Raw genomic sequence first — 27,629 nt, 5'->3', positions numbered from 1 at the left:
CAAGAACTTCCTGTCCCATAATTGTGGGGTCTCATTCCCATTCTGTTTTGCTTATTTTTACTTATTATCTTTATTGCACATAGTTTACAATTGTATACTTTTATTTATAAGGGTACAATTACAAAAACATTGGTAACATTTACTAAAATTATTATCCCAAATCTACTCCGAATTTAATTACGGTCACATTCCAGATGTACTGATTAAATGTGCAAAGCTAAACTCTCCGGCTGTCATCTGCCTGCATGAATGGACAGGCATCCCAAAGTAAATTCGGCCCTAGGGCAACTCTTTTATCCAAAAGAATGTCTATCCTATTTCTAAGGCAGTAATTAAAACGTGGTGTCCAGTTTGTGTATTTTATCGTGGAGTACCTTATCCTGTAAATATTAAAGTGTGCAATTTAAGAACACTTTATAATAATAATATAATAATAATTAATAATAAATTATTACAGACATTTGTAGTGAATTTATCCTGTTTGATATGACAGGTATCAAAAAACCATCTATGTTGGCAGTTAACACGATATTAACAGGATATACGGGATTGCATTTAAATTGAATTTAAGTTTGTTAATGGTTATGGTTATAGATCAAATTGCCTCCCCCTGAGAAGTTTTACACAATCAAGCTGAATTCATGCGAATAGACAAGTTGATTTGCTGTTAATAGAACTAGTGCAGTTCAGTCGACTAGTGAGTATACAAGATGTCCAATTTTGGCCAACTCAAGTAAGTTTACATGAGCAACTTGGCTCAACTGTCAATGTTACTAGTAACTTTGTGTAGCTTTGACAGTTGTATAGTACATACCTTTGTGAATAGACCTTATACTATGATCTTGACTTTAGACAGAAACATATCTGCCCCTGCTGCCATCTACCATCTACCGCTGGGATATGGCATCATATCTTGGCGCACTGCACATAGGACACTATGGAGGCTGTGCCGGTTAGGCACAGTGCAAATAATGGAGTATCTTTAGCAGACTGGGTTAAATTTGAATAAAACAAGCATTGTTGATTTTAAATCCAGAGACTTTAGTTTATGTCTTCTTACATGTCTGGATCTTAGAATGTAAACAGCCAGAATGTTTGCTTCCTTTTCTAAATTTTTGTCTAGTAATTTTCCCTGTCTACATCACAAAGCAAAGCTCTAAATCTGCGGAAAATCAACAATGATTAAATAGCTCTATTTCTAGTATTTAACATATAAAATGGGCAACAAAAGTCAATACCCCCAAAGCATTTGTTTTTTTTCCATTAATGCAGGATGTGTATTCACTGGGCATTATAAAGGACCATCATATCAACATTTTTCTGCAAGAAAGGCTTAGCTGGCCCCATATAATGCATAGTTCAATGAATGATCTGACTTGTTTGCAAAAACTTGTTTTTAGCTAATTTATCCTACTGTAAGATATATACATATATATAGTCCCAAAGTGGCTGAAACAATCGCAGTACTCATAGTGTAATTTTTAACATAGGTATAATAAACACCCACTCCTTAAATGTTTGCAAATGAATGATTAGCAATGGTTTTATTGTATCTCGCTGTGAACACAGCAACAATATAACAGATTACAGTGAGCTTTTAAACATCTGGTTTAAGGTAATTCGTCTCCAGTACTAGTTCTGACTCCGCACAGTAATCACACTGCCAGAAAGTTGGGATAACAAAGATCTTTCATCAGGAAGTGTTTTAACAGTCTATTCACAACACATGGCTACGGCCAACATGTGAACCTTTGCAATGCCTGTGCATACTAGAACGTATAGGGGGATTTGCTAAATCTATAGGAGGCTACTACTAACTACTCATGATAAGTCTTAAAAAACTCAGATGTTTGGAAAGGCTGTGATGTGGACATATATTTGGCACGGATCCTGCTTAGTTCCCAGAAACTTGGCCGCATGGCAATATGTATATATGCCTATGTCCTGGTTATCATAACAAAGAACACATATCGTGTCATCTTGGTATTGGAGAAGATCTAGTACTATAGAATTGTTATGTTATGCACTATTTGTTAGGTCCTGTTTGGCCATTGTATAGTGGTACGGAATATGATGGCGGATTATAAATCTAGAAAGAAATAAGTGGAAGAGCTACATTATCGCTTATACGTTATACTAACAAGGGCAAGAAGGGACACCCACGCCAAGAATTTTGCCCATGAACCTAGAGGGCAAATTAAAGATATTGGACGGATGGTCTTATATGAATTAAGTTGACAAGAATAAGTTTAATTATAAGAGGTGATTGCTTGAAATAAAGGAAACCTTATAGGGAATGGACATCTGGAACAATATGTGGTGTTTATTTGTATTTATTTTTGTTGCGACTTACAGCATATATATGCCTTAGCGCTGTCTTTTGTTATCTTTTTTTCTTTGAACATTTAAGTCAATTCATTTAAAAAAGGGAAAAAAATATTTCAATAATGTACATCTTTTTAACTACATACTTTGAGAAAATTGTGAAATATTCACAGATGGAATCAATGAGAATGCAACTGGGAGGAGGCTGACCTTCAAAAAGATCACTTTGCGCCAGAAAAGGAGGATCTACTTATCTGTTTCAGAGATAAGGCTGAAAGGAAGAAACACGGTGTCTGCTTCATGAGAAGTGATCTCTTCACGCAGTACTTATATAATTAAAACATTTTCTTTTAAATTATATATTTAAAATCTCCCAGCATAGCTAAGATGCAAGGATGTGGAAGCAACGTAAGTGATTGGTGTAAAGAATAAAATCCGTGTGGTTCCAATGAAAAAGAGGGGTGGCAAATTGTTTGAGGTCATTATGGGTCATTTGTCGAGTGTCTGAATTCAGGAACAAAGGGACAACAAAAGGGCCAGTAACATCACATTAGTCAATTACGAAATTTCCATGAATTTCAATCTATATGCTTCCCGACACACAAAAATAAAGTAGAATATGGGGTGAAAGGCACTAATTAATTAGTAATTAATATAAAACTGTTGTTTCTGTAAGTCAAATTTTTATGTTATATACTACTTGATATGTCCTGTCTATCTATTGGACAGCACTACGAAATTTGATGGCGCTATATAAATCAATAAATAATAAAAAAAAACTACTGTGAAAAGTGAATTTCTTGCTCTGTGTCATTGTTCTGACAAATCTACATATTCACCCCATTCTCTGGACTTATTAGACCCCAATGTGAACTTGTTCAGCAGATAACCCGTCGCACATCAATTAAGCTCTCAGTGGGGATGATTGACCAGAGTGATTTCTGCTTTATATGCACTGCATGTTCAGTTGATAGTTACTAAGGCAGTTCATGCAGTAAATACTTCTGTGATGAGCATGTTATAGGTAATTGCATTGGGTGTTTGTAGGAAATAACATCTGCGGCCTTCATGTTCTGACGTTTTATCTGCTGCAACAAGTCTCAGACTTAAAAGATAAAGAGAAACATAGAATTTGATGGCAGATAAGTACAATTTGGCTCATCTAGACAGCCCATTTTTCCTGATGTAAAGACTTAAACCATCAGCTTTGGCTGAGATTCAGGATAGCTTTATGACAATCCCATACAGGTTTAAATCCCCTCAATGTATTTGATTCCACCACTTCTGTTCCACTTATATACAACCCACTCTAAATTACTTTTTCTCCATCTAGTGTCAGCAGACTCCGTCAAGCTCCTGCAAAAGAGAAGAAATGACCAATAACAGTAAAACAGAAAATGCAAAAAATGATATGAACACACATTAAGAAGCGCTATATATTAATTCAAAAGGGAATATCTGTGCTGATAAAGACTTCACAAATCTCCATCGGCCAGATGAACTTTAAGGATCAGCTAAAGAAGAAAAGTGCTAAATAAAAGCATAGAGTTGTAGCCGTAGAAAAAGAGCAAGTTTGGTAAAGATGACACCATTATTGGCTAACAGAAAGTATAATAGATTGCAAGCTTTTGAGGCTTTAGGTCTCTCATTCAGGCATATTATACCTTTTAAAAGAGGCAAACATGGCGTAGCACTGCCAATGGCGGCATCAGCCGCTTCAGAACCTCTTGGAAAGAATACTTACCCAACAGTTCTGACCCAACTAAGAAGTGGAGCAAATTGTTTAGGTACTAGCACCAAACAATGGCCTACCCAACAGCCCCATTTTATTGGTTGCTATGGTGATAAGACCACTTTGAAATTCTGCCCCTCAATCACTTTACTTACATAATCCCTATTATGTGTTATGAGTCCCAGTCACCTCCCCATTTCTGCATCTCTTGTAACTTGTGAATTGCTCATACGTCGTCAGCTAAGACCCTTCTGACCCACTTAGCCCCCCAACAACACTTAATCCCTCTCCGCTGTCCTCCCTGATCCCCCCAGGACCAGCTCTCACATAAAAGTTCACTGCCTCTATCCCACACACACTTTGTGGGTTAAACCTCTCAGAACACAACATGTTTTCAGCCATTAAAAGTTTCAGTTCGCACCACTACAATTCCCCATATAAATCACTTCATTCCCCACACCGGAGACCATCCGGTAAAACGGACGTCCGTGCAAATATATTGTAATTTGACCGCGCATTAGTAAGCTTCCACCCCTTTTAAATCAATGGTTTCTTCCCCCGCCTCACCCCCCCCCCCCCACACTCCCCGGCACCAGTCCCTCTCCCCAAAGGACTTTGAATGGGTGAAGATAGTGGATGAGGATCAGAAAGGATCTGCTGGGAGAGAGCGACTGCTGGCAGGGAGGATACGGAGATCCCTAACGCTGATGAACAAATAAATCCGTTTCGGTGGTTCCCAGGCATCCTGTCCGCGGCGATTCGCCCCGCAAGCTGCCAGATCCCATTCGGAGTGTATTGTGAATGAAAGATGCCATCCCTCAGGGTGCTGTTGCTTTTGCTGCTGTGCGCTGCCGTACGGTGCCAGCTCAGAGGTGAGATCTTACCGGACCCTGTAATAATGCAAGGGCTGGGCAGCCGGCGTGTCCAGTTTGTGGCAGGACTGCACCGCTCATCAGCCTCAGCCAGCGGGCTGTCCAAGATCAGGATGCTATGAGTTGAGGGACGCATACAGTATCATGTAATTCGACTGTCTAGACAGAGATGCATTGTGTAGGAATGCCATTTATTGTGTGATGGGATGCCACACAAAGCATTCCAACACACATCACACCAAGTGTTTTGCCACTGACATACTTTAGGCTTCTTTAGTCAACTTACTGGGGGAAATCATTTTAGAATAGCTCTTTTTTCCTATAAGACTCTTGTTAGCATGGTTGATGATTACTCTTAAATGAAAAGTTTATCTTCATTAACTCTTCAATCAGCTGAACACATTCCCTTTACATATTCTGCACTACAATGGGCGTTCTGCAACAGATCACACTTCACTACCCACACTTATTACTTCTAAAACTGCATTTTAACTTTGGATTCACGAAATCTATATATTTGGTCAGTTCTGAATTGTTTTGTTTTTTTTTTAAATTTTGTCTTTAAAAGAAAAGCATTGTTTTTTAATTATTATTTATTCAAAACATGGTATCATGCAGAAAGTGTAAAAAAATTTTTTTTAGCATTTCTCCCCAAATCTCCCATTATTGGAGGTATTCTTAACTAAAAAAATAACTGAGAATAATAAACGTTACTATTTCCCTTACTATAAGACTTATCCTCGCGTACTGAATGGCAAATTATGGCAACGTTAATGATTTATAATATAACTTATAATGTTCTCAAACTTTAAAAAAAAATAATAATAGTAGCTTTAGGGGGTTCTGTGCGATAAAATTTGTTTCTGAATTTTTTTGGAACCAATCAAATTTAAAGTACAGTTTTTATGAAAATATAGCCTATTATAAATTACCAAAAAAAAGGTGGTCGGTCACATACAGCGCTACGGAGTTTGATGGCGCTATATAAAACAATAAATAATAATAATAATGCTGGACTCTGTCCATTGTTTTATATTATATGATGTTATATGTTTGTGTGTTTTTCAGCCAAATATTTTTGTCTCTAGCACAACACTTAAATCAGCGATATGTGGTTCTTAAAATATGTGTAATATGTATAATATGTAAATATTTTATGTAAGTAACTTGTGAATGCTTCCAAACTACCATCAGGCGCCATCCCACGCTATGACGGAGTACAGTTTACTTTATCGTGTGTAGGAAGTTTAATTTTAAATATGGTAATGAGGCTCTTCCTTGCAGATGCCATTCTAAGCCTTTAAGTATTTGGCCACCTGGGCTAGTGGGAACAACTGTGCGAAGCTACCTTATTTGCTGAAATAGGTCTTTGACATGGCTAAATTGTGAAAGCAAATGTGTTAAATACACCACTGATAGTATGCTATGATGGGGTGAGAATGTCAAATAAACTCAGTAAACCCAGAGGTTGTACAGACCAGTTAACACATCAAAAGGAGAAATGAAGAGTTAGAAAGAGTAAAACTTTAAAGTTAAATGTACATTTTTCACCATTTTGTCATAAGACTCCTTAAATGTGAATTTTCTCTGAACTTTTAATGGATGGACCAGCTCTTGCATCGAAATTAGTATGGCTTCATCATGGATGGGTTTCATTATCACTAACATTCATTATAGCCCACAAGGATATCTGGTAGTAGATCGCCACAGGAACATATTTAACAGACAAAGAGAGAGAAAGGAGGGTCCTTCTCGCCAGAGCATGTTCCTCTTTATCTCTATGAGCTGAACAGGATAGTGATTTCCAAGTCCTGCGTGTGTGGGAAGTGAGAGAGCATAACCCAAACAAAAGGAGTGTTGTGTCACAACTGATATCTTCATCATACATTGTGTAGCTACTACTGCTAAATGTCTTTTACCTGTCCGGGAATCCATTCTCTTTATGATCACGATTTATGTTATACACCTTATCCCGAAGGCCATAATTAGAAACTTTTAAGATTTTCTAATCAAATAATACTCACTAGTCACTCATCTAATGCATAATTATAGGTTAACATTCCAAACAGAATTAGGTATGTCGTGTGGCCAAAAGTATTGTATATTGTGGTTGCATGAAGCACACTACACCTAGAATACATCAAGTCCTTAATTTGTAATGACTACATATACATTAAATATTGACGGCATTTTACCTTAAAGTTCTAGTAGTTTGTGACAGTTGTGTAGTTGTTTCTGTTAATATATAACAGAAGAATAGTGACCCTGCCATAGACAGCACATTCCATGCTTTCTTAGCCATTTTATATTGTTGGCTTTAAAGCCTCTTGTAAATCTTAACAATTTTCATAGTGCTCCAGGGACGGTTTAGATAATACTATCATTTCCTGAAAGCTTTGTATAACACAATTTCTTTCAAAGATGGTTGGACCAATGGTTTAAGAATCTACTGTAGAAAATATCCAGGAGATACGCGATATACCATACAGAAAAAGCAGCTGGACATTTCAACAATTAATGAAAGCTCTAGAATAGATCTTATCACCATGAGTTTAAGCAGGCATGTGGAAAATTCCAGTTTTAATGGTAATGATGCAATTGTGTTGAATGCATTATGGGTAAGTGAACTCATGTGAACATAGTGTGAACATAGAATTAAGTCTTCAGGTCACTTTTGCTATGGACTGATACATCTAGATAGGCAGTGAGATATGTGACTTTAAGATATTTACTACTTTTTAAAACAGCATCCACTTTATGGTGTATGGACAGAAAGTACATAGCTTTATAATGAAACTTTCAACATGAATGATATTCTGCTCAAACTCCAGTTATGTTGTCAAAAGAGGGACTAGAACTTAAACAAAACTATTTAGGGTTTGAGAGGCTTAGTGGTTGCTTCAGATGAAGAAGCAGACTTATGGGTATAGGGGTGAGGGGCTTAGTGGTTACCTCAGATGATGAAGCAAACTTATGGGTGAAGGGTTTGGTGGGTGCCTTGGATAAAGAAACAGTCTTTGGGGTATAGGGGTGAGGGGCTTGAGGGTTGCCTCAAATGAAGAAGCAGACTTATGGGCGAGGAGTTTGATGAGTGCCTTGGATGAGGAAACAGTCTTAGGGGCATAGGGGTGAGGGGCTTGGTAGGTGCTTCAGATGAAGAACCCAAATTAGGTATAGGGGTGAGGGGCTTAGATCAGATGAAGAAACAGACTTAATATTATACACTGTGTAAAACATGCCTTTGTCACAGTTTCAATGTGAATTTAAAGAGAGTTGAGTGACCCTGGAAAAGCTGCATGACTGAACCTCAGACAAAGATCATTGCCTGCAGACTATTTTGAAAACCCAACTTCTTCCACTGCATATTACCATTGACTATGTGGCTGCTTTACAATGTCAACCGTACAGGTGACATTAATTTACCCTGCTTACAAACTTCCTCATAGGGCTATAAATAGAATTAATATTTTAGAGCTTCTTGATCCAAGAAGAAATCTGATGGCCTTTTGGAGTCAAGAAGAAATGTTTTCCCCTAATGACAGAATTCGAAGTAGCTTAATTAGGTTTTTTTTGCCTTTTTTGGATCAAGAGTAGGAAGGTGAGGTAGAAGGGTTGAACTTGATGGACTTAGGTCTTTTTTCAACCTTATGTACTATGTAACTATGTATCTGGTTTATAGACATATGGTTTTTATTATATATCTGAGCAGCTGATCCAGAAAAAGAAACAATATTTTGTTTGAAATAACTTGGGGATTTGTATTTCTCCATTTGGTGCAAACTGTTTCTAACTAGTTCAGCATGAAGACTTGTTATTCATCAGTTATTTATTTTAGAGATGAAAGGAAGGTTCTAAATCAAAAAGCTATACTGTGTTTTTTGTTAATACTAACGGAAGCCAGCTGTGGATTAGGTCTTTGTTCTCCATTGGAGATGACCCCTGTAAGAAATACCTCAAACAGCATTCGGGGCCGGGGGAGGTGTTTGCCTTTAATGAATGACTCTTCAAACCTGTTGGTTCCTAATTTCCATGTTCCCTAGCAATATACTGTAACAACCTCAGTCACACTTGAAAAACCTTGGTGGTGTAATAAAAGCACTCATCCGTTGATAATGTTGTGTTGCTTTTTAGACTTTTCCATAAAGTCCCTGGCTGCGTGTAACTTATAAACTTTTTTCTTGGTTTTAGAATAGAAGAATGTTGAACATTACCCCCTATGGCATGCACTTCTAAAGATCACCTTGATATCATATAAACTACGTAAGGTTAAACAGTTTACTATTCACAATATATTGTTTACTATAAACAATATATCACATAGGACATATAAACAATGTAAACTCTTATTTTAAACTGTATCTTTACTAGACAAAACACTGCTTCTGCCACTTCAAGTGTGTGGAAGATGGGGAGTTATATGCATCTAATTTTACAGAGAAGCTCAGACGTACTCTGATGTACCTGGGAGTAACATACAAAGTGACGGCAGATAAGAACCATTCGGCCCATCCAGTCTGCACAACCTCAGAATACTTTCCTTATCCTATATCTAGCTTAGCCTTATGCCTATCCCATGCTTGCTTAAACGCCTTCACTGTATTAACATCTAGTCGAGTTCAAAATACCATGCTATTATTAATACTTAGTGACTTTTATAGCACCATCATATTCAGCAGCCTTGTATACAGGGCCCGCCCAAGGCAAAATGCCGCCTGGGGCGAATTTTAAAATGCCGCCCCCCCCCTTATCTACCCTTCCTCTCCCTCCGTCCCTGCCGCCCCCCCCATTATCTACCCTTCCTCTCCCCCGCCCCCCCCCCCTTGTACTTACCCTTCAGCAGTCCTGCTCGAGTCTCCCTGTTCGGTCTCGGTGCCGGCTTGTAATGCTGAGCGCCGGAAATCTTCCGGCACTCAGCATTACAAGCCGGCACCGAGACCGAACAGGGAGACTCGCCGCAGAGGAGAGAGAGAGAGGGGCGCCGAGCGGGTACTGACAGCTTGGTAAGCGAAAACCACTCGGCGCCCCTCTCTCTCTCTTTCGATTTAAAAAAAGGGCTTGGGGCGGCAAAGTGCCGCCCCTTCAAAAGTGCCGCCTGGAGCGGTTGCCCCACTCGGCTCCATTGTCGGGCCGGCCCTGCTTGTATAACAGGCAGATAAGACATAACATGTAGTGCTTAACAATATGTTTTATTTTGAGCTTCGTAACACTGCTTTCTCTGGGTGACCAGCAGCTACTCAATGCTTCTGCAATGAGAAATGCCATTTTTACCAAGATCAGTAAAGGAGATCTTATCTAGATCCCCTCTACCTTACGGGAGCCAAAATAAGCATTCCTGATTGCAGGAGCAGTCATACAATATTGCTCTGTTGGCATCACTCTCAGCTTGCATCCTCAGTGAGCATCTGTAGCTCCTCAGCTGGCCAGCTCTAGAAAATAATGTGTATCTCTTTAAAAATGAAATGCTCTTTTTATATCATCCCAACAGGTTTTAGTCAATGGAGCAGAACGTATACACTTTATGTGGTGAAACGAAAGAGAACTGTGTGTATGAAAGGAACACTATGGACATCATACGCACATTAATGCATATGTTAGCTGCGTGGTCCCTTTACATTTTCCTTGTGTTGCATTTGCAAAAATAGACACCCTCTATATGCATTTGCACCTTTCCCCCAGGGAAGAGATGTGTCTGGCTTTAAACATTTCCATGCATGTGATATACGTACCTCCATTCAGCTCCAGTGGTGGTTTAGTGAATGCTTCAACCACCCCCATGGTGGTACGTTCAGACCCCCATGCGCATGTAATTCCCATTAATTTCAGTTGCAACACTTTCTTGCCACTCATAAGTTGCTTTAAGCAGCCAATCAGTTCCAAAAAATAATGTTGGACGACAGATGAAGAGGGCGCCTACAGCAACATAGGTACAACTTCTAGGTCAGGTTTTTTTTAAAGAATTAATATTAAACTACTCACAGAGCCAGCTGAGCCTTGACAGTATACCTACTCCATGCTGTGCCATCATATGACGTCAAGTTGGTATTGGCTTAAGCTGTGCTTGAGCTCTTGGCTGGGCCTAGCTTATCGAAAGCAGAGGGGTACAAGTCAGCTAAAACATTTCTGTTTGTAAAGAATTTTGGTCCCTGCGACTTTCCGTACAAAAGATTTTTCTTATATTGCCAAATCCAGCTAGCTAGCCCAGATCTAACATGACAAGAATAAGAATATGCTAACTATATCATTTCTCCAGCAACAACATCCTCTGGTTCTTTCTTTTCGTATTTACTATGTTTGCGTCATGTCTTCACATCCGTTGGCAAACTATAAAGCGCCTTATTCAACACGAATGCTAGCGAGTGAATGAGATAACCGGAGAAACGTTCTGCTTGTGTTTGGTTTTCCCGTGTGGAGCACATCTTTGTTCAGGCTCTGGTTTAGGTTTTTTTTGTTTACCAGGGCTAAACAGCTGCTTTTCTTTTTGGCATTCCTGCCGCCATACTGTGATACCATCAGACAGGCAACAATGCACTGCGTCTTTGGTCTAATGGAAAACCTCATCGTCATTGTCTTTTAGGAAAGCCTCACGATGAAAAAACCCAATACTGAGATAGTATGTAAAGGATCACGCTTCTATGCCTGCACTATTGCCATTGGTGACGGTGTTACAGTGATAGTTTGGTGCATAACTCTGATTGTATTATTATTATTATTATTATTTACTTATATAGCGACATCAAATTCTGTAGCGTATCGCAAAGAAGCTATTTTTTTTTCGGATGGTAGCCAATAGTCATTCTAAACTAAATTACGATGAGATTATATTACGGTATGAAATGGAACTGCAGCTTTATTTTATATTTTACATACGGATATATGTTTACAGACTCAAAAGGTGTACCTGTTAACCCTTTGAATGTATTGCACACCTGCTCTGGCACTAGACAGGTTAACTGCTCGGTAGATGCATGTAGAGTCTTATTATTAAAAATCCGGTTACCGCTTCTTCATGTGAGCTGCACACATAAATCCTTTGACAGTGCATACCTAGCTAATTTCAGCCGAAGGGTCATTATCTGATCACGGATGATCAGTAGATGAAAGCGTTCATAACACTGGAATGAGATCACTGGCTTCTCCATTGTCTCCAATCACAGCAAAGTGATTATAGATAAAGACGTATAGAGGATGTATGCAGAGATAAGCAGCCAAAAGCCAGACACATGGATTACTTTATTGTAAGGGGACAACAGTTGGGAGCTGTTCGTTTGTACGAATTGGCAGCTTTTTAAAGCAAAAGGCTCTATTATTTTACATCTGGCTATGTTTAAAAGTAAATATTATTATGAAAAGCTTAAGTTTGATGTACCAGCAGGAATTAAGAGATTCCACTCAATGGACTATTTACAGTATTTAGTACAATTTCCTTTAGGGTTATCCCACATACATATCCTGTAGGCTTTAATATGAAAAAAAAATGTGGATATGGAGCAGTACAACTGGATAACCATAGACAAATATGTACAGCTACATAAGCTTTTAAGACCTCAGATGTCTCTTCTTCTGATGGAATGCATGTGTCTTGTATGTGTGAGAACAAGAGGTCATAATCTTAAAGTAGTAGGTCAGAAGCTTAGATGTAATGGAAGAAAGTTTTCCTATTATGACAGTGTGATAGGTTAGTGGTAGGTTAATGGAACAACCTCCCAGCGGTAGTGGTCGAGGCTAATACAGTGAGGGAATTTAAACTTGCATGGGATAAGGATATGGCTATTCCTAATCTAGGACGAGACCAAGGACTGATTGAGGATTGAGTCTTCACAACAGGAGTAATGGGCTGAATGGTTTTATCTGTCTTCAAATTCTAAATTTTCTATATTTTTCATCTGATCTGAAGAAGGGACTTCTGAGGTCTCAAAAGCCTATGTTACTTTACAGCAATATCTGGGTTGGCCCAATAAAAGGTATTACCTTTAATGAAAGACTCCATCTGAAGAGTTTACATGACTGTTAGTATGTGTTCATGCAGTGAGTAGCACAGCGCATCAATATAAAACAGACAAAGCCACAAAGCACTGTCAAGGATTTGCAGCTGTTTGCCTCTAGAAATGCCCTTTTTGTTTGAAGTTGTCTAGACAATACATGAATAAGACTACTGTTATCCACAACGTAAAAATAAAAAGACCCATAAAGCCAACGTTGCCTTTGGCATTCAGTTCAGCTGGTCTGAGTCAATATTTAATTATATTAATATTTAGGGGATTTACAGGTTTCGGAAAAAAGGGTTTGCTCGATGTTCTACCACAACCTTATGTAGAATTCAAGTCAAATTGCCTTAAAGGGATAGTCCAATGCACAGAATGCACTTAAATTGTACATGCTAATATATGTGTGTATATATATATATATATATATATATGTCATCAAGGTGTTTTAGATATATGCTTACCCCAAGAAAATGTGTAGATACAAGTTGCGTACCTACTGAAATTAGTGAGGACACTGATCGGTTGTCCTAAGAAGATGACATGATCATAAATAAGAGGTTATATTCTAAAACTAGAGAGATTCTTAGATGTAATGCAATTAAATTTCACTTTACTGAGAAGGTGGTAGGTAAGTGGAACGGTCTCCAAGCAGAAGGGGTAGAGGTTAATACAGTAACAGAATTTATATGCGTGGGACAGAACAGCAGGGAAATATGGGCAGACTAGATGGGCCAAATGGTTCTTATCTGTGTCAAATTCTATGTTTCTTATGGTTTTATTGCTAGTGTCTTCAAACAGGAGATAAAAGGGGGGGGAGGTTATGTGAGCGACCAAAGTGCATCAAACAACACTTAACCAGTTTTAGGAAGTGATATAGCGCACTAAAACAGTATGACATACAAGACACGATTCATGTTAGAAGTTATGTTTCTGTCATTGATGCAGACCCTTTAAAATGTGATATTATAAAGCTAAACAAATATAACCATGAACTTCAAATGTTTATACGCTTGGGAGCTTGTTACTGTTTTACTAAATGAAAACATACATCCCAACAGTCTTGGTTTTCATAGGACAGACCAGATTTTGGGGCACTGCCCCAATGTCACGCTTTTACAGTGATGATCATGGACTAGTTGGGGAGATCATCTGTTGAGCATACTGTTGAGCTCCCAAATGGCTTCCTCACTTCTTCTGGATTGCTCAGCCAAGCAAACCCAAATAATAGTTAATGGATATGACTTTGGACTCCTCAATTACCTTGTTCCTTAAAGTTCCTTCAAAGCAAGATGTTAAGCCACAGTTGGTAAAGAAGACACATAGGGAGCCACAAAAGAGTTACATTTAAATGGCAAATCATCCACTGGAAGACAACCTTTAAAATGGTATATGATGTAATCATTTTACTTTCATTATTAACATTATTTAATTGAATACCATATTTGGCAAAAACATTATAAAATACGTTTTTAACTTTAGATAAAGAATTTTGAGTGAAAGTTGCACAAATAGAATTGTGTGAATCAGACCATGTAGATTTATGAAACTGTGTACTTTACTTCATGTTTGTAAATCCCACTTAATCCCGCGTCGTGCCATTGTTCAGGTCTATCAAAGTGTTTAAAAGTAAGGCTCAGCTGTATAATTCAGCAATATAAACCAACACTGGATTAAAGGGGATTTTCTCATGTGATATACAATTACAACCACTTATCCCAAAGTGCCAAAGTGGCTCCGGGGGGCCTCTCTGGACAGCATCATATTGATATACTGATCAGACCTTCGTGGTTCACATCAAGAGTTTTTGTATATAGACTCACACCCCATTTATTTTATATTTCACTGACCTTGTGTGCAAATCATATCATTTATTAGGTAGGGGCAAAATTAGACTTTATGGTCAAAATGAGCCATTTGGAACATCTTGAAACTTTAGTTTTTCTCCCTGCGCTTAAAATATGGGTTCCAGTAGAAATGTGCTGATTCTTGGATATTACCAAAAAAACATCTTAAATTCCTCAAGTAAACTCATGTAATAGTGTTTACAGATTAAGCAAACTTTGTAATAAAACTCCTTAACCTCATGTTTTTAGAATCTACAGAAATGATTCTCCCTATTAATATGTTGCTCAACGCAGATTTGTCACTTTACCCAAATCCTACATTTTGCAATTTTAGTGACTTTACAGATTAAAATGAGCAAAGTATATGTAAAAAAACACTTTATGTATAAAGGTATCTTTCTTTTTCCCATGTTCTATATGGTTATTCTTCCTGTTATCTCTGATTTATGGTGTTGATTGGTTCAAGCAGTCTTTATAAGGGTTGGCGAGTAAGAAGGAGAATATTTCAGGGCAGGAATTTGATAAGATAATGTTGGCTTTGCCACTTTTGAGACACAGATCTCAGCTTTAATGTGTTGCATTTTTTTAAAAAAAGAATATCTCCAAAAAACAACTACAGCAAAGATACAAAGAGTCTAACGTAATTAGTGACCTCTTTACATAGGGAATGCATTTCAATTAAGAATATGAAATAATTATATATCTCTGTTCACAATTTTATATATTCACGAAAGGTTAACTAATGAGGACATTTTCTAAATTAATTTCCCTTTTTGCAATTACATTTCGTGTACAGAAGGATCATACTGCTGTATGATAAAAGTCCTTTGAGTAAAAAAAAAAAATCTTGGAATTTGAGGTCATCCACAATTACATTACAAAAACTGCTTGGCCACCCTTGTCGTGTATCACTTATGTTAAAGTCTTTATTTGTACATTTGGATACATTTTGTTTAATCAGTAGTGCACACAACATTTACACCATAATTGCATTTTATAAGAAGTAGTCCAATTGTTACAAAAAGTGTTACAGAAATGGAACTGAAAGGGTTAATGAATCATCATAAAATTAAATTAGTTAATGTTAATGTGAGATTTAAGATTAAAATAAAGATTTAGTAGATTTAGATAAGCATTTTTCTTACAATTTTAAGATGGGGACAGAAACTTGGTTTTCAAACTCATTTCAAGCAGGAGTCAGTCTGTGAAGGACCCCAGACATAAAGGTGCCAAGCGCAAGTTGGATTAAGATAAGGAGACGTGGAAGCTTGTTTTAGGACTAATTTGCAATTAGTTCTTAATTGTTAGATGACGACAAGCTATTTACTGAATGACACAAAGATGATCCTTCCTAACAGCATAGTTTTTGGGTCTTTTTAAGCGCTGGATATTAGAATGCCTCCCAAATAATCCTCTACATGAAACCCATTAATCCGAATTAAGCAAAAGCTCAAAAAAGCCTTTTTTCCTTGTGGTAATAAGCAATATTCCCATAATGAATGTAAGGAATTGGAGGACTACAGTACCAATGGGAGGACTACAGTACCCAGAAAGATTATCAGAATTAGGGTTATTTAGTTTGGAAAAAAGACGGCTTAGGGGGGATTTAATAACTATGTATAAATATATAAGGGGGCAGTACAGAGATCAATCCCAGGACCTATTTATACCCAGGACTGTATCTATAACAAGGGGACATCCTCTACGGCTGGAGGAAAGAAGGTTTCTACACCAGCACAGACGGGGGTTCTTTACAGTAAGAGCGGTGAGATTATGGAACTCTCTGCCAGAGGAAGTGGTAATGGTAAACTCAATAAAAGAGTTCAAAAGGAGCCTGGACGTGTTTCTTGAAAGCAATAATATTACAAGTTATGGATATTAGATTAATAGGGACAGAACGTTGATCCAGGGATTTATTCTGATTGCCATATTTGGAGTCGGGAAGGAATTTTCCCCCTGGTATGGGGCAATTGGCATCTGCTTCATAAGGGTTTTTTTTGCCTTCCTCTGGATCAACACAGTAGGGACACAATATGTATATAGGTTGAACTTGATGGACTTTGGTCTTTTTTCAACCTTATGAACTATGTTACTATGTTACTATGAATTAGAAACATTTAACCTACAGAAGTGACAAAGGCCTTTTAGTACAATGCTAACTCACTGTTGCACTTTGAAGGAGGAACACTCTACTCATAGACCAAAGATAAGGGGATCACCCCCAGCCATGAAACCAACAGTAAAATATACCTTGGGTTATGTGTTAAAATAATAATTGCTGTTGAAATATGGCCTTGTCACCTAAACAAGTAATGGAATGGTCATGATCATTGATAAGACCACTTTTTGAACTTTACACCAGAATCACTTTTTATATAAATACGCCTTTATGCCATCCAATTGGTTTTCTTTATGCTTAAATACTTCTTACTCAATGTAAACTTAATCTGAAGCATGATTGTCTATTCATCTCGAACTTAAAATGTCAAATGGCCGTTAATATTCAAGGAGTCACGAAGAGCTAAACATAATAAAAGTGTATGAACAACCAAATTAGCATATGCAATTCTATATGGACAACTGCAGTAAGTATCTGAGATACTTGGCGTCTTATTCTGCCCATAATAGATGTTTTGTTTCTGAATAACTTGCACTTACATAACCTTAGATCTTAGTTTCTCTATTGCTCATTGTATTCCAAGCAAGATTGCTGGAGGAACCCACATGGACTATTAGAGTCTTGCCTACTGCATACTAATGATTAACCCCAGGAATCCCAAATAAGTCTACCACATTGGGTCTGCATTCACAGTAAATTATCTGACATACAAATCTCTATGGCATTCTGTACATTCTAGGGAAGACCAACGTTTTATTGTTGATTGTTCATTAACTTCATTTGCATAAGGTTAATATACTTTGCACTGTTTTTCTCAGTCTCAAATGTTCTCCCTACAGGATTTCCTCTTCAGAATTATTTACTTTTGCGTTAGTAAATAAACCTTCACACACGTCTGGCTTTGTGATCATATACCCCCCCCCTGAAATTTAGTAAATTCTTCAACTTGCGTTATATATGGTACCACCATAAAAATGACATACATTGATTATGAATCTCAATCTTTGTCACGAACAGATTTAGCTGTTCTATGGTTCATTAGTCAGTAACTGCCTGAACGACTGTGGGAAGAAGACTACGTTTCTGCAACTTGTGATGTTAGCCAAGAGGAAAAAATGCAGCACAAGGGCTTTTAAGCTTTGTCTGATAGGCTAAAAGTTGCTTTACATTTCCTTTATTTATGGTACATCACTTATCTAATCAGCCTAGAATGCTTAGTCTGTATTTTAACTCTTTGTAATGTTTTGGCATGGACAATGCCTTGTCCTGATGAAGGTTTAGATCGTGTCAGAGACCTTAACACTGAAAACTATTCTTTCACCAAAATAATTATGTCCTTTGAAAGGTCCTCGGGTTTCAAGTATTTTCCCAAACAAGTTGAGGTGCTTTGAACTGGTCTGCAGACAGATGGGAAAAATTAGCTCTAAAAACGGGGAGTTAGAGCGTAGGAAGTATTCAGTGATGTAGCCTCAATTGATCATTCCACTCACATAGTCACATTCAGTTTAGTTTGTTATATTATATTCTTGATTTATCTAAATAAGTCTGTTTGACATTACACGGTCTCATTGTATAAGTGCTTTGAAAAATATATCATTTAGATTAATGAAAAAAAGGATTCTGAAGTATCCATAGGTTTTTGCACATTATAACATTTTGTGTTTATAGTTCTAAGCCTTACATTTGTAAAGGCCCAAACATGTGGCAGTAATCCCATATGTCTTACACACACCGCCACAACAATATCAGCCCTTAAAATAAGTATAACCCACTAAACCTAATTAACCAAATTAAAGTCAATTACGCTACCGCCACATAGACGTCAGCAAGCTTATGCCATGGAGGCTGAAGCTTTGATTGATCAATTGAGGTACCAAGTTGTACCATTTTCTGACATTGGCACCCAAATTTCATACATGCTTCTGGGTCACTGATGATAATAGGAAGCTGCTTGGTGCAAAGCAAGAACTTGTATTTATGTTTATGCTTGGAATGTCCATAGCAGATGACTTGTCTGCCGACTTTATGACATCATTATTGTGTTCTGCACTGGAAACACCCAAAATGTTATAGCTGCCATTGAAAAATCACAGGTCAGCAGGCCTGATTTCTTAAAAAAAAAGGTTAACAGGGCATACAATTTTGGGTCCTTGTGTAGGCCCAGGTCCCACTTGCTTGTGGAGTTCTCATGCACACCGAGCTATAAACTGTTGTCACTCAAATGCAAACTTTGCTAGGATGGTCCAGGAACTGGGTAGTCAACCTGACATAACCCTGCTGAAAATCAGCTTTGGGAACCAGACAGAATATTTATGGCGCCAGCTTGGAAATGATTTTGAAGCCAAGGATTGATGCTTCCATAGATAAAAGCTAGTAGAATTTTGGAAGCCATAGAATCTTGGCTCCTGGAATCTTTCCAGTCCTGACCAGGCCATTGAAAAAAAAGAAAAGATAATTTTCTGATTAAAAAAAAAAACATTCAACAAAGTATACCTACTTACACTCATAGTAATTAACCATTTTCTCTTGGCCAGAGGGAATTATTTAAGATTCAGCACAGACACTAGAATTCTTTATTTCTTTTTGTTTGGGAGTTAGTCATGCAGGTCTAGTCAATTACTCTGTAATTAAGACTGAACATTTCTAGCCAGGGGCTGATATTTTGTGGCCTGTTAGCTCAACCAACAAGAGATAACACGGAAGGCAATATAAATGTGGCATTCTAGACCCAGTTGTTTTAAGTATATTTGTGCATTGCGTTATAATGGTGCAGTCACCACAGCAACCAGTGATATGGTGTAGATAAATAGAAATTGTGTTATTCTGTAACACTCCTAATGTAAATCTGAGGGCTACCACCTAACGCTTTTCAGGCTGGCAGGATGTTTAGCTCTACGTCTGCAGGGCTACAACCATCTGCTGAACAAAATTATGTTTATTGAATGTCCGTATGAACCCCAGTCCAAACATTCTTCAGAAAGTGTGCTACCAAGAATGATTTGATTTGTAAAGAACACTAAAACAACCGACACAAAACATAAATACAGGAGCTAGAAAGTAAACATCCTCTGCTATTTTCTTAAGTAACCTAGCCGTGAAAGCCAGGCTTCCACAGGAGCTTCCAGCTGTCTTGCATCTGCAAGTTAATATTCCTGATTTCCTGATCACTGCTAGGAGCATCATGTTCCAGGCCAGGTGCTACATTTCTGGGGCAAGGGTTTTCACACTGCCCCCCATCTCATTTAACTTCTTCTTTTTTTTTTACAATATGTCAACACAGTCATTAAAGCATTTTAAACGTCAGCTCCTTTGTAGTGTGATCTGCAAACATACAATCATGACATATGTTCTTTCTCAGTGCAGTTGTAGTGTAGTAGGGAAAGTACACAGGTAGTATGCATACCAAGGCTGTTTGATGTTTTCTAGACTGGTGGTTGGCGTTCAGCTGTGAAAATACCGGTACTTAAAATTAGGCATCTGAGACAACCCGTATAAAAGGAATAGCAACCTCAAAATAATTAATTCTGTATAGTATAAAGCAGCCATATAGCTTATCAACCATTCCACCCAATTCCAGGGGTTATTATCAACAATATGCACAATAAACCTGAAAAACTGTGGATGCAGCACTCCTTTTTACTGTAAAAGCCTTCAGACACTTCAGGAAGAAGGCAAAACCTCCAGTTGAGGAGGCCACCATAGTATTTTACAACGTGAATTTTTTTGCAACCCTTTCAAGGGCTAAATTTGTGGCTAGTTTCATTCAAGATAAAGATGAACTTGACTTGTAGGAAATTATTAATGCTTGGAAAAATATTATCTTTAGTACTAATTTGTACATCGGAAGACACATATACTTTATTCTTAGAAGCAAGATTTCACGTACAATTATTAATTATTCCCCAGTTCAATAGCTTAATGTATGTTTGGGTGATGGTTTTAAACTGGCGAATTTACCCATATTCAACCAAGTGTGGTTGTAGCAGTGTGATGCGTTTGGGCATCATAGTAAGTGGTCCATTGTGGGGAAAAAAGATCACCATAAAAACCAAAGGGGGGTAATAATCAACACCTAAAAGTTCAAAGATTATTTGCTTATTGATCATTTGATGGGCTGGTTATTTCTTTTCTTTGTATTGAGGGTAACAATCTATCCCATATATCAGGATATATTAGAACATTCATAAGGTAATATCATTTTTAATTTTGCCTTGTTGTCATTACCCTCTATGAGAGATTACCTCCAAGGCATTTTACATATATACCTGCTCTCAGAAAAGCAGGTTTTTGCAAACAGAAGTTCAACAAAGCAACGCAGGAAATGAAATTTGGTATGAATGGGAAAAGAGCCCTGGAGAGGAACTAAAGCCAGACGCCTGAAGACATGCTTGGAATTCTACATCTAAAGCTATATAAATATTAAAATACATTAAAATATATACATAGCGATATCAAGATAATAAACCACAGGAGTAAGACTCCAAAAAAAAAAACCAAACACAATACTACAGTGTTTCTAACAACTGGTGAGGCCATTCATTCCATGTTAAGAAAATCATGTCTGAGAATAATAGTTGTTAACTCTTGCGTAAAGTATCAAACATTCTAAATGTTTAAAATGTACTAATTCTCAAGGCCCTTGGTGTATTGGAAGGAGGTGATTCTCTATGACCTACAAAGTTCTACAGGTTTCTATTTTTATTATAGCTGGGTCTCAACGCTCAATGGCTGCATGTGAGTGGGGTCAAGTCAGGTAGGTAGGGTTAGCTGCATACATGGGTTTGGGCTAGCGTACAGTGGACTATCGAAAGGGTGAGAGTGGAAGGAGCTGATACAGCCAAGCCCCATAAAGAACAAAAGGGGTGCCGAGTAATATGATGTGACTTCTGTTCTGAACCCGCATATTACTGTTACTTACCTCACCTCAAACTACGCATCACCTTCGTTCTCTTTAAAGGATGTTTATTGTACTCAACAATTAAAGAACAAAAGGCTGGGGGGGGGGAAGCAAGCAGTAACATCCACACAGTGGGTTATCTTCATTTTTTCTTTTGCTTTTCTTACTACCTATGGTTTTAATTGCTTAGAAGAAGGACACAAACTGAAAAGTATCTTTGAATATTCGATATAGGTCCTAACTTTGTTAAAAATAGGGATAACTAAAATGTAGCTGTTATTTATTGATTTATGTCGTATCATTATATTCTGTAAAGCTTTACAATGGGCGACAAGTAGTGTAGCACATAACAAGTAGGACATACAGAAAAATGCTTAGGTAATTGTCCATGAAGATCCTTTGCTTTCTTTCTTTCAAATAATAAAAGGTTAAAATTTGACATATATTAAAAGAAAATATGTATTGATCACTGAGCAAAGCTCCCAATAAAAGGAATGTGGTATGAAGATAAGTTATCAGAACTTAAAAGGTCAGACGCATTCATAAGCTAAAGCCAGTCAAAATAATGGAAGGAATTTGCAGATTTGCAGTTTCATGGCTCTAGGAACATGAACACAGATAACAAAACCCTACAGTTTTTTTTTGGCAATTGAACTGCATGATTGCTTCATAAAGTACAGCACTAACCAGACAGACAAGTATGAGGGTAGCAAGAAAGTAAACAGGAAAACACTGTGATCCCAGGTCAGGAAGAATGCCTGAGCGAGCCCTTTGTTTGCCTTAATGTATTATATCTTTATCTAGAGCATCAACATTGAATTTTAAACATAATTGTATTCAAAGGCACTGTGTCACTTAGACAAAATGTTAATTACAATCTCTTGCATGTTAAGTAAATTAACCTTTTACAGATCTGTCATTTTATTATTTCATTTGAAGGTTTAATTGCGTAAAAAGGAATGTCTTATCAGTTCATGTTTTTTTTTGTGTCACTTGACAAGTGTTTCCCCCAAAAATGAAAATTAGGCAACTTGCATGAATATATAATTATTTCTGAGAAGAGTTTGCACTTTTGACAGCGCTAGAAATGATGTTTCCATGTTTCATTAAATTACAAAAGTGTGACATTTAGCAGTGTATGGACAACAAGACATTTAAGTTATATTATTAACATGTTCTTTTTAAGATTGGCCCATCAGGCATGGCATATTTTCTTGTTTGGATATATATATAACTTTAAAAAATGACATTTTAACAACATTTCTTGGGAGGTTTTTAGGACAATTCTTCTCTAATAAACGTACTATAATACATTGCTTCATAATATTGTTCTAAAGCAAGAACTGTTCACGGACGATACCAAAAATCACTAACATTGTGCTAATATATAGTGATGACAGCAAAGTAACCGGAGAAAAAGAATTAATGCTTGATTAAATACACATACATATTGTGTTTTAAATCATCAACGGTAATACTTTAAAAATGAAAACACATTATTCCCCTAACACATAAATGAATTTGTGTTCTGAATGTTATTCTACATGGTAAATCTTGTTGTGTTCTGTTTAGGTTTGTTTCCCGCTATACTGAATCTTGCCAGTAATGCCGTTATTACCACTAATGCCACATGTGGTGAAATGGGACCAGAGATGTTTTGTAAACTTGTAGAACATGTGCCAGGAAGGCCAATACGCAACCCTCAATGTAGTATCTGTGATGAGAACAGTTCCAATCCCAAAGGTAAGTAACCCATCTTCTGATATACTTTTGGGTCTATTCACCAACAAATAGTTAAATGGTTTAGTCACATGTCATTACATGCAAGCAATTCATATAGTCACTCAAATAAAAAATTTAAAAGTTAAAAAGACTGAACCCTGTAGGTGCAAAGGGGTGGACAATGAATGACATTCACTCCTAGTTCACCGACTTGGATTCTTTTGGGGGAGGGGGGTAAATAGGGTGTTGAATATAAGGTTTATTTTTTTGTACTCAATAACCTTTGCCCCCAGTATATTTTAAACCTCATCCCAGTAAACACTAAATTATGTAGAGCATGGTGGGCTTTATACCCCAATATAGTCTATTATTACCCCCTACCCCACCACATACAGGGTAGGGGATAAAGGTGGATGGGTTGTTGACCCCCTTGCTTAATGTGGGGATCCCTGTTTCATTTCTATTATTATTTTTGTAATGAATCTTTTTTTTTTGGTGTCTGTGTGTGTGGGACGTTACATGTCACCCCCTGAGGCTACAAAGAGAAATTTGCAAGCTTCAGCTTGTATTTACAAATCACAAGCAATCTGGGGGTTGAATTATTCTGCACATTGCTTGCTTTTTTCAAGCAATCAATGTGCAGAATAAGTTGTGTGTGTTTGAGTATGTGAGTTAGTAATAGTGAATATATGAACGAGCTGCTACAAATTAAGATTTTTTTTGCCAACTCTCATGCACTCACATTGTAGTTAAAAGACCTCATTATGTGTTGTACATCTTGCTGGTTAACTGCAAACAGGCATCGTTATTTCTGTAGTATTTTGTTTACTGACCGGAACCCAATAATCTTCTCACCAAAATATATATAAATAAAATACTTTCTTACTCAATTTTCTATTCTCTTTCACTTGCAAACTGGTATATGTTTTTTTATTTGTTTATTTACAGAACGGCACCCGATAACCAATGCAATCGATGGCACTAATGATTGGTGGCAAAGTCCCAGTATTCAGAATGGCAGAATATATCACTGGGTCACCATAACACTGGATTTAAGACAAGTAATTATGACACTTTCTTGTTTTATTTTTTTCTAGCTAAAATCTTTTTTTCCTGATTTAAAATAGCACCTTTCTGCATAGTCTTGCACGTTTGCAGTTCTTTATGGCATCTATGTAGTATTTGTGGGAGAATAGTCAACTAAGGGTATGGTGTGACACCAGAGTTATTTTATCTTTTAGTTAGCACAGTTAGAACCAGATTGCCTACACCTTCACATTTCAAAATGTATGGATCAAGTACTGCACAACCCCTACTGTATTAGAAAGACCTTCATTACTCTTTAATTACAAGCATCCTGAATTGGAAATACCACACATATACCAAATGTGTAAGATATCACATTTCCAGTTCCTTTGAACAATCTAAATTACAAGCTAACCAAATAACGTCTGGATCCTTATAAATCTCACATGTACAGTCTTTGTTCCACTTGGAAGTACTCATTATACGGTCCTCTGTTTCTCCATAAATAACCTGTAAACTGCAAAATATATGGACTACTTATCTGTCGTGTTTATGTCTTTTATCTGTGAACTTTCTAACTAGTGCATGTAAATAGGGGCACACAACGCTTTACATTTAGTTGATAAAGTCGAAATCTCATGGGGGAAAAAATATTTTTCTCTTTGAGGATTAAATATAATGATTTATGCATTTCATTAATCAGAGTGTCCTGCTGGGTGATTAAGACTGAGCCATTCAATTATTTGAAAGGAGTAAGGGTGTTTGCCTAGTAGGTTGGGCTCAGATAACAGAGCTACATCACAGATATGAACGTCTGCCTGAAAATATTATATTTTGCTAAAACTACAACTATTAAATAAGGAAACCATATTTGTAACCTGGTACTAAGTAAAATAAATAGTCACAATTCCCTTTTAATAGTGTGGTTGATCACAATCCAAGAATTCTAAAGGTTACAAAGTAAATGATATTCAAAATAATAAGTATTATTATTATTATTATTATTATTATTATTGTATTAATAATACTAAATTGTTCTGTTACGTGCATGAAATGGACATAGCAGGTCAAAGATTTCACTAGGATCAATACTAGAATCAATTCTCGCCAATTCTTTCCCCACCACTGTATCATAAGTGCCCCAAATCCTCTTGTGTGTAAAAAATTAACTTTATTTAGGACATAAGGACAGCGTTAGCATTTGCGACTAGAAATAATTAATCAAACCCTGTATTAGTGCTTCTCATTTTCAGTGTTGGTTAATGCATGATAAGGGGTTTACATTTTAATTCAGTTTACTTTAACCGGGGGATCCATTTGTCTGCTTATTAACCATGCTTAACCATCTTAATGAGAAAGCTAGGGTCACATCTCTACCATATCTCATTATATAAAAAAATAGATAAAATTAAGCTATATGAAAATGTATTGTTATTTTCAAATTATGTACGTTTTTGACACCTCTGAGATTCCAAAGATTTATGTTATTCTACGGCTTTAGCCCAATTAAATATATCAACTTTAATGTAGGACCTCTTGAACAAACATGGCTATATCCATTTTCCTTATTTAAGGGACACTCCAGCCATCATATGCACTTCAATTCATGTGGTTCCTTTAAATGTTCCTGTTGTCTGCTTTGTGAATACATGAGGCTAGGGTTTAGGGTTCTGTAGAATCCCCCACCCCATATGCGTTTGCCCCTTTTCCAAATCAGATTTTTTGTTTCCAACCCTGAACTCAGTCCCTACTCAGAAAGGCTAATGTGCCAATATATTTGCTACATTTATGCAGAAAAAATGACATGTTATTTGTTTCAAAACAGTTGTGGTTTTCATATAATACAATGTTTTGACATTAGATACAATACAGTTCAGAAGTTTGGGGTCATGGAAATTCGTAGCTGTGCGAACATAGTTGCAAAACGGGGTTTCTAATGATCAATTAGCCTTTTAAATGTAAACTTGGATTAGCGAACATAACATGCCATTGGAACACAGGAGTGATGGGAGTGATAAAGGGCCTCTGTACGCCAATGAAGATATTCCATACAAAATCTGTTCTTTCCAGCTGCAATAGTCATTTAACAACATCAACGACGTCTACACAACGTCTTCTCATCCATTCCATGTTATTCTAATAGACAAAAATATATTTTCTTTAAAAAAACAAACACGTTGGTAAGTGACCCCAAACTTTTGAAAAGTTGCATATATCCATATTAGATATATGTTTTATCTCTGTTATCTCAGCGCAATCATCTAGACGACAAACTAGGTCCTCATCATGTTACCTTGCTGTTAAAAGTAGAATGTCTAGTCTAATTAATGAGGAGATTATTTCATTAGATAAACAATACTTTATATCATCGCAATGTCCAATTTAAAATAATGCATCCTAAATCTGCGCAAGTATAGACATTGCATATGTGTTTGCATGTTATCCCTACAAGCTTTAAGATATTCATGCATAAATCTACTTATTTGCTCTTTGTGTCAAATATTGTGCAGCAAGAAGAGACTTCACTGATCTGGTAAGTTTATCCTGAGAGAATCAGCAGTCACGTTGCTCATCCATTATGTTGTAAGGAGACAGTTTTACAGCATGTTGCTTGACTGCCTATTATGTTCCATGGGTTTTTTCCCAGGCCACTGTCATACAACCATTTATTCGGTGTCAAGGGTTACTTTTCATGCCTTGTATTCTTAGCAAACTGTGAAACCACAGTTAGAAATTATGGAACATTTTTTTTTCTAAGAACATTTGATATTATATATTTTGCAGCACACTGGGTGAACTTTTTTTTTTCTTTAAATACTCAAACACTTCCACTGTATTTTCTGGGGACACATTACATACAATATAAATATATAAGAAGCAAAACACTATAATAGAATTTAACAGTCTCTGTGCAACCTCTAAATACATCTCTAAGGGTACCAACTGTTAAACTAAGGCAACAATTAAGTCTGCAACCCAAAATATGTATGCCTCAGTCTGAAGACATATAAATCTGATCTTTGTGCTTACAGAATTTCACTCCACTTACTTCTTCCCGTCGCACACTGTCCCACCCTGTCTCGCAATGTTCACACCAAATTAATATC

At 37.0% G+C, this 27,629-nt stretch overlaps 1 pseudogene; it reads left to right on the top strand.

Moving 5' to 3' along the window:
* Positions 1 to 21,601: 21,601 nt before the first annotated feature.
* LOC149279536 (laminin subunit alpha-1-like) overlaps positions 21,602 to 27,629 on the top strand; it is a 60,023-nt pseudogene continuing 53,995 nt past the window's right edge.

Source organism: Sceloporus occidentalis, unplaced genomic scaffold (genome assembly GCF_023333645.1).
Source record: "Sceloporus occidentalis isolate IW3139 unplaced genomic scaffold, rSceOcc1.0.p SCAF_162, whole genome shotgun sequence".
Classification (NCBI taxonomy): domain Eukaryota; kingdom Metazoa; phylum Chordata; class Lepidosauria; order Squamata; family Phrynosomatidae; genus Sceloporus; species Sceloporus occidentalis.
The sequence above is the reverse complement of the archived record's forward strand: the minus strand, read 5'-3'. Positions and strand labels throughout refer to the sequence as shown.